The sequence below is a fragment of the Pithys albifrons genome, chromosome 5 (assembly GCF_047495875.1).
Source record: "Pithys albifrons albifrons isolate INPA30051 chromosome 5, PitAlb_v1, whole genome shotgun sequence".
In the NCBI taxonomy this organism is placed as follows: domain Eukaryota; kingdom Metazoa; phylum Chordata; class Aves; order Passeriformes; family Thamnophilidae; genus Pithys; species Pithys albifrons.
The window spans coordinates 16,789,723-16,801,055 of NC_092462.1; the positions used below are offsets into that span (position 1 = coordinate 16,789,723).

Sequence of the window (11,333 nt, forward strand, 5' to 3'; positions counted from 1 at the left end):
TTAGAAACTTTGGCCTAACTTATTACCTTCACAACTGTGTGGTATCACAGGTCTCACACACAATTTTGGGGGTTTTTTCTCTATACAATCCTTCCAGCTTGAGGCATCCAGCTATGAACGAGAGAAAGGCATTCAGCTCCTTAACAATGTCCATCAGTGCTGCAATGGTGAGCACAGTTGGCAGAGCTCATTTATTCTCAGAAGTCGAAGCTTATGGGACACCACAGACTTGACCCAGCTATGCTTTTTGAGCAGCATCACCTCCTATAAAACATCTGTTCCGAACTAGAAATATTTCTACATAGACCCTTCCTTTTCCCTCCAGCAAGACTGGAGGCTCAGTGTACAGCCCAGCAGCACAGACCTGCCCTTGACTGAGAAGGCACAAGCAACTCTGACTCGTCATTGGAGAAATAATTAGCCACTCATGCCACATTTCCACAGCAATCAACACATCCCAATTGCTCTGTCCACAATTTAGCAGTCCAGGAGCACTATCAGACAAGTGGTCTGCAAACTAAATTGGATCTATTCCCTACAACTCCATAGCAACACTTGAGTGAGAACTGCCTGTTTTCAGAGGTACTTGCCTTTGCGGTTTCTTCTCTGAGATGTACAAATCTCTCAGTAGCATTGCTTGTATCCCGTAATTTCAGTTTTATCCCTGTCACTGTATCAGCATGATCTTTTCTTCATTGTTTCGTTCTCCTAGGTTCATTTGCTGTTTGGTATAGAGCACAGACTAGACATTTTTACCTTTACTGGCTATTTCCACCAAGTATTGCCTAGTAACTTTTCATTACTTACTGGACACCTAAATAAGGTCCAAAATACTTACTACATAGTTGTATACAGACTAACAATAACTAATTCGTCCTTCTAGCTAAGATATCATTTTGCAGTAGCCTCTATGAAAGTAAGAAAATGTAAAACTCACGTTTCTCAGCCTTCCTGTTGGTGCTGGGAGATGAAGATCTCCGAAGCAATGTCGCAGCAGTGACCCCATCCCAATAGGATGCCAACATCTGAAGGAAGTCTCAGCATTTAGGATTTTATTTCTAATGCCAGCAGAGGCTGACGCCTCTGCCAAACTGGTCTTCTGCACTTTTGCAGCTGGCGAGGAAAAGTGTCAGGAGCTCCGTTGGACAGCAATGCTGCACAGAGGCTTAATCTCGTTAGGTGCTAAATAGTCTTGCCGGTGAATGTGCCACGTGCTGCACACTCAAGTGGCTGCTTTAGTCTTTTCCTGGTGTCAGCTGAGAGCACTAGGAGTTTTGTGAGCCCAGGTCAAGAGCAGGCATGTAAAAGGTACACATGGGAATTCAGCACACTTCAAGAGAAGAACAGCAAGATGCTTAGGCAGGTCCATAAGAAACTGGCCAAGTTGCAGCATCATTATCACAGCTGCACCTGCTCCTTCCCAGAAGTGACCCTCTCCTCTTACGCCTCGCAGAGGACAGCATTTGAAGGAACCAACATGGTTAGTCCCATACAAAGACTTACAAATCAGTGTAAAGGGCAGAGTCAACAACCATTTCTCGACATGGTAAAACCTACCAGTAACAGCAGAGCAAAACAGGAGTGGAATCATGATGGCAAGTGGCCACAACTGTTTGTAGCTTGAATGCTAAAACACAGCAAATTCTTCAAAAGCAGTAAAGCTGAGAAAAAAAAGAGAAAAAAAGAGGGGGAGCAAGCGCCAAAAGAATGAGAGAGCTCACAGGGAACTCTGCTGCCTTCCTGGGGTTTAGGTAAGAAAAATTACTATTACTAGTAGACTGCCTGAACTGATTCAGCCCTCTGAATATTAATGACTTCTGATTGTCCAGTTTGGCAGTGATGAGGCTAGGGCAAGTCCTAGGGCACTTAAAAAAGATTTCAGGGCACTGGGACAACTGGTTGAAGGGACAGAAGCACAGGTAGCAGTATCCTCAATCACACTAGTATCAGGCAAGAATGCTGAAAGTAACAGGGGAACCCACCTGATCCCTAAGCCTAAAGACTGGTGCCATCGGTGGAAATTTGGCTTTTTCAGTCATGGTCCAGGTTACGTGGCATCAATCCTGCTGGCAAGAAACAGAATTTATGTGTACCCAAGGGGAGAAAGGATTCTAACCCTGGAGTAAGGCTCATGGACAGAGCTTTAAACTAGGTTCAAAGGGGAAAAGGGATAAGACCAGCCACGCTAGAGATGTGCCTGGGGACAGCATGCCACCGTTGAGGCTGAAATCAACAGCCCAGCTGAAGTGCTCCTACACCAATGCAGACAGTATGGGCAACAAACAAGAGGAGATGGAAACTATTGTGCAGTATGAAGCTATGATGTAGCTGCCATCATGGAATCATGGTGGGATGAGTTGCATGACTGGAGTGATGTCATGGATGGCTACAACCTCTTCGGAAGGAACACAAGAAGAAGGAGAGGTGATGGAATGGCTCTGTACGTTATGGAGTGTTTTAACTACACAGAGCTCAAGGATATGTTGAGAGCCTAACAATAAGAATGAAGGAGATAACCTGGTGAGAGTTGACTACAGACCACCCAGCCAGGATGAAGAGGCAGATGAACTATCCTAGAAGTGGCTGGCTGATGTTTCACAATCACTAGCCTCTGTTTTTGGCAGAGACTTGAACTGGCTGGATATATGCTGGAAACTCAGCACAGCAGAGAGCAGACAATCTAGGAGGTTACTGGAGTTTGAAGAAGGTAACTTCCTGCACAGCTGATGAGTGAGCCTACCAGGCTAGAGCCCTGCCAGACCTCCTGTTTACAAATAAAGAAGGGATGGTGGGAGATGTGGTGGTCAGAAGCCACCTTGGGCACAGCAAGCACAATAGAGTTTTAAATTCCTGGTCAAGAACCATCACAGACAACATATTAAGGGTCCTAATAGGAGCACATGATGTTGATTATATTTTTGCCCTGGCACATGTTATCATACATGAAAAATATCCCTCATGTTCAGAAATAGACTACTTTTTCACAATTTGTCACGTATGACAAACAGGCAGGAGAGGAAGAGATCTCCCTATTCATTAAGCCCAACTTCTAAAACCCCATGGGAGCCAGCAACACAGTTGCTTTAAATAGTGAAAAAACCACCATCAAAACTGTTATTTTAATATTTCTCCTTGCCTCCAACCCAGTATTCCCAAGATTACCCAGGAACTCCTTACTCTCTTAGAATTTTTTTCATTCCAGCACACTCATGGACAGTCCACACCAATTTACACCTGCATTATGACCCAAAATAGTTCTACGCTCTCCCTGATGTTTATCCATCTGATATATTTATGTGCAGAGATTAAGGGTTTTTTCTCATTTGCACAGAATACACTAAGTCAGGTCTGATTTTCTCTTAAGAAGCAGTACTGAAGTATGGCTGGTTGAAGTCTAGGCAGCAGACATCATAAACATACCAGGTTTCATGGAAAAATAAACAACCCAAAAGCACCAGGTTTCTTTTGCTTACAGACATATATATATAAGTTTTCACTACTCAAAACCACCACTTACAATGTGCCTTCTTACAGCTTCTTCCTGCTTACTTGTGTCCCCTGAGAGAAAAACCCAACCTAAGAAAGCTGCTGGCATCAAAACACAGGTCTCTATTTATACAAATGTGTGTTTTCCTAAATACCATTTGTTATACATATCTGGATGATGAAGTTAACCAGCTCCAGTTTGAGCTGTGTATGCACCTAAGAGGAGAAGGGGTTTCACCACCATGCATTGTATGTTAAAGTTTTACATTCCAATTCATTTATTGACTTTTGAAAATTTTTTACCTGAGCTATATTCTCACTGCCATGTAACAGAATTGTATTTGCCTTTTTTTTTAGAACAGTGAATCAATCTGTCTTACATACGAACAGTTAGTCCTCAGTCTTTCAATCAGTTATTGATTGGGGAGTGTGGAGTGTTTGCTATGATGTTTTCTTTCTGAAACTTCACTTTTAGCCACAGGGCAGAGTTCTGTCAGAACAAGCTTTCTGACCAGTACTTTTCCTATTCACTTCTCAAGTGAGCAAATTTGACACTGAAATTGGGTCAGTTTGGGTTTCAGTAATGCTAGTCAGATCCCAAGTACCACAATCAGATTCCTGCTCTCAAAGACCATTTGCAAAGCTCCCATTTTAGGACACTTCTATTCATATCTACAGAGCCTAAACAGCTTTTGTACTTGCAAACACGAAGTAAAAATTCACAGTCTTTTTAGAAGAAGGTACACCACTATCTTCAAACTAAAAGGCATTGCAAGTTTTCTTTCTCCAGGCAGGCCCTTAAACATTTCTCCCTCAGTTTGCTTACTCCTTAGGAGAAATTAAAAAAAAAAAAAGCCAATAAAAAAGAAACATCTGTGGGAACAGCTGGACAAATACTGCAACTGCCAGAGCAAAGGTTTCTTTCTAGCATCCAGGATTTCTGGCTTTGTGTTTGGCAAGACCACTTAGCAGTGGATAACCACAGTGACTATCCATGCATGTGACACGCAATTTTGATCCCAATCATGGACAAGAGGTAAAAGCTCAACACGAGCCCGCCCCAGACACAGAAAAAACAACCAGAAGCCCAAAACCTTGAAAGAAGTGTCTAGAGGTTCCACCGTGTAAAACCTTATATTGCAAGTAGCCTGCTTGCTCCAACTTCTGGACAATCAAAATTCCACAGTAGATAGTTTATAATTACAAGCAAAGTACAGGATAACTTTTTTCTTCATCGTTATCTCATCTTTAACAACAACACTAAGACCCCAAATTATTCAGCAACACGCTTTCCAACACTTTAAAATTAGGCGATTATGCTATTAAATAAATAGATTTCTAGAAGTCTGTCTTCATCTCCTAGATACATGTCTGTATTCACACACTTCTCTTTGAACTGCAGCAATCTGTTACACTCCAATATGAAGCATTAAGAATGAGTTTTACCATGCTCTGTGCTATATATTGATAGCTGCATTATTTCCCAGTCCATCCCCAGGTAGGTAAGGAGAATGTGATTAAAACTCAACTACAGTAATAATCAATTATATTAAAGTAGCCAATTCTAAATACACATGGTCATGGCAGCAACAAGACCTTGGAGCTATTGTACAACGCAAAGTTCATTTGGGATTTTCTGAAACCTTCCCCCCTCCCCTTCCCAGAAAACAAAAAAGAAAGAGTTATTAACCAATTTGGCTGTGGGGTGCAGTCACCACATCCAGCTCATCCACAGAGTAGGATTTGAAGAACGAGAAGTAAAGTAAATTGCCTGTAGCCCTTGCATCATTATTATGTCTCAAGCAACTCAAGAGGGGCCTTAGGCATACTTTAAGTCACCCTTGACTGTAACACTCTCCTATTTGCTAAACAGTCATTTAGCACTCTGCGGTTGTTGGAGCACAGCAGCTCTTCAGCTTCTTCATTTTCCACCTCCATAGCACCAGCTGTCAAGCTGGGTATGCAGAGAAAGTCTTCTTATTTGACTAAGCTCCAGCATGCTTTCAGGGGGTCTCTGCTCCACTTGAATTCAGGTGATCCACTCTTGTTACTCATTTTCTAAATACTCATCCTGTAAGATTGTGCCTACAAATTCCCACAGCACTACTTGGGAACAAATCAGTAATCTTAAAAATCAAAAGCACTGAGATTCATCCTAACTTGCTTTGCAACAATCCTTCCTTACCTCCACACATTTCTGTCTGAAGGAGGCAAGCCTTCATATGTACCAATGGTCTGCCACGGGCATTAAGCTCCTTTCTATCAAACTCCAATCAGAATACCAGACCTCCCCTACCCACACCCCCCCCCATCCCTTACTTAAGCAGCACTAAAACAAAAGAAGGTCAAAACACAACAAATGGATGGCTACAATGGGACAGAAACAGCCCATCCACTCCAGCATCCCATCTCCAACTGTGGCTGAAATAAAACCTCAAACAGGATAACTAAGTCAGGCACACAGCACTAACTTCCACTACTTACCCCTTGAAACTGGGTTTCCCCTTCACTAATCTCTACATTTTTCTGGCAAGCATCTTAATTATACCTTACCTGCATCTTGTGCACAGTACTATCTCTTTCTTTTGAGCCTGCCATCATCATCCCTGGATACACCCTGGGATTCCTCTACTGGAAAATAAGGACAGAACTAGTCTCTGCTTACCCATGCCCTGCCACTCAATGCAGTTTTCTCAGCCATCTCATCTCCAGGCTGAAACAGTCCTTCCTGCTGCACTGTTTTCTTACACAGAAGCTGTGCTGTCCTTGACCATTCCTGTCACCCTTTTTAAGACCTTTTACAGCTTAAGCTTTCAATTACTAAAACTTCCCTTCCCTGATGTCACCTTTATCCTTCTCCACATTTTTGTGCTAACAGCAGAGCATGTGGCAGCTGGGGGAGGTTAAAGAAACAGCTACAAAGGCAGCTTGTGGAAAATTCAGGATGCTGTTGATGGAGCTGAGGTTGAATCAACTGAATAAGGATTAACTGGAAGGCTACTTTCTCTGCTTCTGAAGGAGCGCTTTGCCTGCTTGCAAAACATGGAAATAACACAAAATAAGGAAATACCCAGACCACACTAACGCCCAAAAAACTACGTTTGATTTTCCCAGTTAGTGATATCCAGAGGGTTCTTATTGCCACCTAAATATAGTCAAATTCCTGGGATTTAGCATTTTACTATCACTTAATAATTGCTCAATTTGATAGATCAGGAATACCAGTCAAATTAAAATATAAGTTCTATTTTTTTTAATTCCTGTTCTAAAAGCAAAGGTAGGTGTGACAAAAGGACAACAGGAGCATACCAGATAGTTCTTGGAAGTAACATACATGAAAAACATCTTTGCTAACAAGCTACTATCATAATTGGTATTACAAAAAATTGCACAGAACTAAATATAGGAAAACAAAAGGTACTTCATGAGAAGAAACTATATACATACTACCAAGGAATTTAATATGTGTTGCTGATGTTTGGCTCACTGAGCCCCCTCCAAACTAACAAGCACAACAGCAAACAACAGAAGTTTGCTGAAGTTAAAAGCAATGAGCTCATGTGTTCCTTCAAGACCTTTGGCTTGATGTAGCATAACATTTGCATTAGAAGAGCCCAATGAAACAAGAGCTGAGCCAAGCAGACAAAATTAATTCAAATATTTAACAGACAAGTCAAAGACCATGACCGTAACCAAAAAAAGCATCACATTGCAGGTGGTTTCTAGTCTCAAAGCAAATATCTTATTTTACAGTACAGCCAATGATTTGGAAGAAAAAAGAAATAAAAAACCCAAGATCATGACTGAAAAGCTGTGCAGGTGATAAATACCAAGGAAAACATTAATTACAAACAGGAGAGTCAATTGACAGTCAGCTGTCTGTCTGTCTGTGCACCAGGCTGTGTCTTCTTGCTCAGCAGGTGCACAAGTTGGGAAGAACTGACAGTACCTCAGAGCATCCTCCTGAAGAAAAAACTCAGGTCCCTGTTCAACACAACCGCACCATCTCTCGTGTCATCAAAGGGCTATTTAACAAAGAAAAAGAAAGTATAAAGATTATCGTGCCTCTGGATTTCACAGGACCTCATCAAAAGCATTACCTCCAGTGCTGGTTTTCAAACTTTTTCAAGCCTTTGAAAAACAGGAAGCCACTTAAAAAAACATTGGAATAATTAAAAAATGGGAGAAGATAATGAAGAAAGGAAGCTAGGGCTAATAAAGCTGGTGGTCAAAACCTGACAGTGAAGCTGACTGGTGACAATTACATTCAATGAATATCTTGCAGAGTATCAAGTGACTTTTTGTTCATAAAACAGGATATTTTTTGAAACTACATGATCTAGCTTATAATGGAAGCTAATCAAGGACCCTTATGGTTAATTTTGAATTCATAATCAATTGAATGTAAAATCAATTTCCAGCTTCACTTCAGTTCTCGCCATCCACACTTTGGTCACCCAAATGTAACTGGCAAAATGGTGAAGCAGAAGGAAGAAGTCAGGAAATGTACAAGAAGCTGTGGAATAAGTTTCTCAGCATGCAGCTCCTCACGCCAAGATCAGACACCTGCACACTGGCTGCCACAGCTGGTTCACAGGCATACCCTGGAGATACCTGTTGAAAGCAAAGATGACAAAACCAGAAGGCTTGGGAGGCATCAGTTGCTGGCTGTCCTGCTGGGGTTGGGACACCCACAGGGTCTAAAGGGAGCTGCCTCAACACCATCCAGCTGGTTCTTGGAGCTCACACACAGCACCCTGGCAAGGCATCCTCTCCTGGCTCCCACAATACCAGTGCCACCAAAGGCTGTGTGCCCTTCCCACTGCTATAAGGCTGGAATTTCAGCATCACTTGCTTACACCTCTGCAACTGAAGACCCTTTATCTATCACAACACAGGGCTTGGTGATGTGCTACTGCTGAAGCACACACATCTTTGAGTTGTCTGGTATTTTCATACCTTTTTGTGAGCTTTCAATCAAAAATGTGCAACCAAAGAAAGGTTTTCTAAATAAACACAGACAACAACTAGACAAAAAATGCAATTCTAACTTGAAATCCTTCCTTTAGCATAACAATAGAAAATAACACAGACTAAATCTCACTACTCACACTTTCTACAGTACTATATGAACAAAGTGAATCTAACCTGGAAATCTGGCCTCTATCATCTTTTTAAACTTCTATCCCTCCCAAGACTAGCAGTGAAGTAACAAGTTCCATTTAAAGCTGTGTGTTTTCTTATCTTCCAACTCTATCAGCCGTCCACCTTACCTGGAGTCTTCCACAATAGAGAAAGCCAAGTTCTACATAGTACACAAAGAAGAAAACCTGTACCAGATACACTCCTGCAATGTTTTTCTTGGTTCAGAAAGCCAGTAGAAGACAACTTTTTCTTCCTGGCTGGAAGCTAAGACACACACCCTCAAACACTTTACAAGACAAATGCCCCCTTAATATGATGAAGCTGTCACTCTGCTCCAGAAAGTTATTTAAAAAAAAACCAACCCACCACAACAAATCCCATCATATCCATCATGTTCATCATTCCCTCTGCCCAATACAGATGAAGCCAAGTAAGTAACAGCTCCAGGAATAAAGCATACTTCCCAAGGCCATCAGGTCACAATAAACACAAAACAGCCTACAGAGAAGACAGCTAAAGACAGCAAATACAGATCACTTCAAACTACTCACTATGAATTTCAACTCTCCTCCTTTTTTTTCCCCCACCCAGTGTGGTCAAAAAAACACAGATACTGAATCAAGTAGCAAGAGATGCTCACGTGCTTTAGCTGCATGTGGATCTCACAGGGGGTTTGGATTCTCGTTGCTGACCTTACAAACTACTACTTGTGAGGCCACCTCCTTAAAGGGATCTTAATTGCTGTCTTTGAAAAATCCATCTTCAGAAAAATGAACCTGGCAATAGAGCCACCAATAAAAATTATCCTCGTGCACCAGCCGACAAACACAGGACAGGCACATGCTTAAAGAAATAACCTACAGCCTCCCTCTCACTTGAGTCCAGAAGCACATTTTCTTCCATGCAGAATCATGTTCCAGTTGACTTTGCGACATGACAATGTTTTTTACTTAATTTTTGTGGGTTTTTTCATTGGTTGGTTGCATTTTTTAGGGGTGTACAACGTATTTACTCCTAACTAAACCTAAAGAGTTTCATTAAAGACTAAGTAGTAAAGAACAAGAGAAGAAAAAAAGTAGCTGAGAGACCGCATATCAAAGGCGCAGACAAATAACTTTAGATGCCATACACAAATATGAGCTCTATGCACATTTATTTTTAACATAAGTCACTGTATCACGTACTAGAAGGTGCCTTTTGCAATAACAAACCCTGCCACAACATGAAAATTTAATGGGATTGGAAACAAGCACTTGACTCCCAATCTTTCCTTCTCTCTAACTCCTTTTTTTGCTAGGAAAAGATGCTTTGCCCCTCCTATGGGTAAGTTCTGCTCCCTTAATTCTTACCTCATGGAGAAGCCTTTTCCCCTGAAGGTACAGAAGTTATTATCACCTTCTAGATATAGAACTACAGCAAAACAGAAAAACTTAAACCAACACTGCCTTAACCCCTGCTGATCTGATAAGTTACCATCATTCTTTCCCAGCAACCACTTACACAACTACTTAAACACAGACAAACAGAATTCAGATTAACATTAGACAACTTCTGTGTAATGATATCACTATGCTACATAAGAAATTAATTTGTTTTCTTATTTCTACCAATTCAGAACAAAGGTACCAATCGGAAAAAAACCCTGCTGTTTATTTCCCGTTATCCGTTGTAAAAACATTCCTAATGTTATCAAATATGAATTATTTAATACTCTCCACCTCGCTGAAAAAAAACTCCCAAACTGACAACACACACGCACACTACTGCTAAAAGAGACAGAGAGCAACATTACATAGTTTCCTTCCCGATGAAGGAAAAAGGGAAGACAATTCCTCCCTCATCTTAAAAAAAAAATCCACTGAGTGGCTCTAGAAATCCATGCAAGGACCCCTAACTCTTTTGTGATTACACATTCCTTGTTGCAAAGTCCTTCCCCGTGAGGACCTTACATCTCAAAGCCTGCTACAGATACTTGTGTAGAAGGAGGAAGATTTTTAAAACAACCATCACAAACCCAAGACACCCATTAACATGAGGATTGCAAAAAGCACAGAAGGCTTTGACTTAGACTTAAGTCAACAAATAATCAGATTACCCATGCTCTGCTTGCACCCCTGAAATCAACAAAACGGGATCCTGTTGTGAAGTATTTGGCATTAAGAAATAACAGCATGCAACATGTAAAGACGCCGAACACACACACACATTCCTGGCAGCCCGACCAGCTGTCACACACACAGCCACAGCTGCTGCCACGGCTTCCCGGTCTGCAGCAGTCCTTTGCCCTGCACAGCTCACAGACACAAATGGCACGGGCGCTCTTACCCCGGCGCTGGCTGCGGCTGCCCCGGCGCGGCGCTCCTACCTCCCGCCCATCCCCACCGCGGCTGCTCGGGGCGCGCTCCGCAACAGTGGCGGCTGATTTCGGCTCGGCTGCGCTCACAAGTTTCTTTTCCTGCCCCCTCCCTCAGCCGCTCAGGCGACCTGTGCGCAGGCGGGGCTGCCACCATCACACGGGAGCCCCGCGGTGCCCGTCGCGGGTAGCGCACGGCGGCGGGCGGAGCGCTGTGAGTGTGTGTGAGATGCGTGATCTGTAAGGCGTGTGCGATGTGTGAGTGCGAGGGGCCGGAGCGGCCTCCCAGGGCCAGCCCGCGGGTTTCGGGTTTCTCTGGAAGCGCCAGGGAAGGAACGCGGCTGCCTTC

At 42.6% G+C, this 11,333-nt stretch overlaps 1 protein-coding gene across 1 annotated transcript in view; it reads right to left on the reverse strand.

Moving 5' to 3' along the window:
• Window positions 1–11,062, reverse strand: part of ARHGAP24 (Rho GTPase activating protein 24) — a 209,276-nt gene extending 198,214 nt beyond the window's left edge. The window contains exon 1 of the mRNA XM_071555764.1: window positions 10,957–11,062. The gene's annotated coding sequence lies outside the window, so the exon portion shown is untranslated. The remainder of the gene's footprint in view (window positions 1–10,956) is intronic.
• Window positions 11,063–11,333: the final 271 nt, after the last annotated feature.